Raw genomic sequence first — 2,441 nt, 5'->3', positions numbered from 1 at the left:
CCAGGTTGTGACAACCGTCCACCGCCGTGGGCGATTTCCGGCGGGCGGAAGACGGTGGTGTGTCGGTTGGTCTCTGAAGAGAGACAAAGGAGGGGGGGTTCTAAAAGGGGTAAGGGTTTTGGGTTTGATATATTAAATGTTTGATTTAATTAGGGCCGTTGGATGATTGGAATCCAAGAGCTCTGATTAAATCGTAAATGGGAAACGGGGTTGTTTTGGTTTCATTGGGCAAGACCGGTTCATGGGTGGGTAAGGGTCGGATACGGGTGATTGGCCGAAGTTCTGGTCGTTGGATGTAGATGAATGGACGGTTGAGATCTGTTGAAATCGAAACGACGTAGTTCTGTCCCTATACTACGTCGTTTCGCTGGTCTCAGAGACCTAAAAGTTTGGACGGGGTATGGGCGTATTTTTTGGGCCTGCAGATTTGGGTTTAAAGAACAGCCCAAACTTTGATTTTTCATTTCTTTACTTTTCAAATTAATTCCTTATTTCTTGTTTTATTTTTTCAAAAATTAAAATCCTAAATTAAGTTATAAAACCAAAATTAATCTTAAAAATACTAATTCACTCTAAATTATAATTAACATGAATAATTAGACACTAAATTAAAATAAAAGCACACAATTTGACTAAAAATATGTTATTATTATTATTATTTTCATTTTTGTAAAACTCCTAATTATTAATTAATCCAAAAAATGTAAAATCAAATCCTAAATGCAGATACTATATTTTTTTTGTATTTTTTAATGTGTTAATAAAATTAAACATGTACATAAACATATGCAAATAATCAGAAAAATAGTGTAATGATTCCTAAAAATAACACATAATTAAAGAAAAGACCTAATTTTGGGAATTCTTTTGGAGTAATTCGTGTGAGGCAAAAATCACGTGCTCACAGCTTCCCCTCTTTGCCCGGAAACACGAAGAGTTTGCGTGCAAAGATAAAGTGAGCGGATACGAGCAATTTTTGCCCATTTGAATACTCCGTGGGAAGCATTTTTTGAAAGATTTGACCGAACCTCTGCTTCAAAGGTTTCCTACATATCCTTGGCTATAAAGAAATCAGATCAATGTAGTTCGGGAAGTTTTGGTAGCTGGGACTACCATAAAGCTGCGGTTTTACTGTTACTGTTGTTGCTGCTGCTGATACTGCCTGCTGACCTCCTTATTACACCATGCCAAAAATGAAGAAGCTAGACTAAGCTATAATCTATGTTTTACAAAGATTTATTTTCAAACTTGATCTTGTGACTGATGTTGCCTCGTTGACTTGTATTTTCCTTAGAAGTTCCTTTGTGGCTGACTTGAATGATATTTTTTGAAATGCTTTCCCTTTTTCTCCAGACGGGTGTCTGATTGCTGGACCTTTTAAATGTCTTCCTTTGACTATTATTTCCTTTCCTATGTTCTCCAAGCGGGCTCCTGACTACTCGAACTTGAATTGCTTCTTTCCTTCGTTCTCCAGGCGGGTTCCTGACTACTTGAAATTTGAATTGTTTTCCCTTGTTCTCCAGGTGGCTCCTGATTGCTGAGACTCGAAATGTATTCCCTTGTTCTCCAGGTGGGCGCCTGATTTCAACAAAATAGACAAAAACAAAGAAAAATTTATGCCCCAGTTTGGTAGCTAGGCATACATATGAGTGTAAACTAAATCATGTTACCAAATATCAGTAAGAACTTGAAAGCTGAAACTTGAATTATACTCCCTTGCTCTCCAGGTGGGCGCCTGATTGCTGAAACTTGAATTATTGTTCCTTTTTCTCCAGGTGGACGCCTGATTACTGAATCTTCAACTGCTTTTCCTTGTTCTCTAGGTGGACGCCTGATTGCTGATACTTCAACTGTTGTTCCTTATTCTCCAGGTGGACGCCTGATTGCTGATACTTTAACTATTGTTCCTTGTTCTCCAGGTGGACGCCTGATTGCTGATATTTCAACTGTTTTTCCTTGTTCTCTAGGTGGACGCCTGATTGCTAGTACTTGGTCATGCTCTTATCTTTAACATCCGTGTTGTTCTCCCTGTTCTTCAGATGGGCACCTGACTTCAACAAAAATAGACAAAACAAAAGAAAATTTTCTGCCCCAGTTTGGTAGTTGGGTGCATCTATGAGTGTTAAACTGAATCATATTACCAAATATTACTATGAATTTGAAAGCTAGGTCCCATTATCCAGGGGGTCCTGACAACTCTTAACTAAATGACAATTTTAAATCTAAGCTATATCTTTTAAAGGTATGACTTCTGCTAAATCTTGTTATCTAAGAAGGTCTTAAACTACTCCCCATTATCCGGGAGGGTCCTGACAACTCTTAATTAACGACAATTTTAAAGCTAAATTATATCTACTGAAGGTATGTCTTATGCTAAATCTTGTTATCCAAGACAGTTTTCACCGACAAACCTCTCTCATTCGTTTGTTCCTCAATTCCTT

This window comes from Nicotiana sylvestris, chromosome 11 (genome assembly GCF_000393655.2).
Source record: "Nicotiana sylvestris chromosome 11, ASM39365v2, whole genome shotgun sequence".
In the NCBI taxonomy this organism is placed as follows: domain Eukaryota; kingdom Viridiplantae; phylum Streptophyta; class Magnoliopsida; order Solanales; family Solanaceae; genus Nicotiana; species Nicotiana sylvestris.
This window is presented reverse-complemented; position numbering follows the sequence as displayed.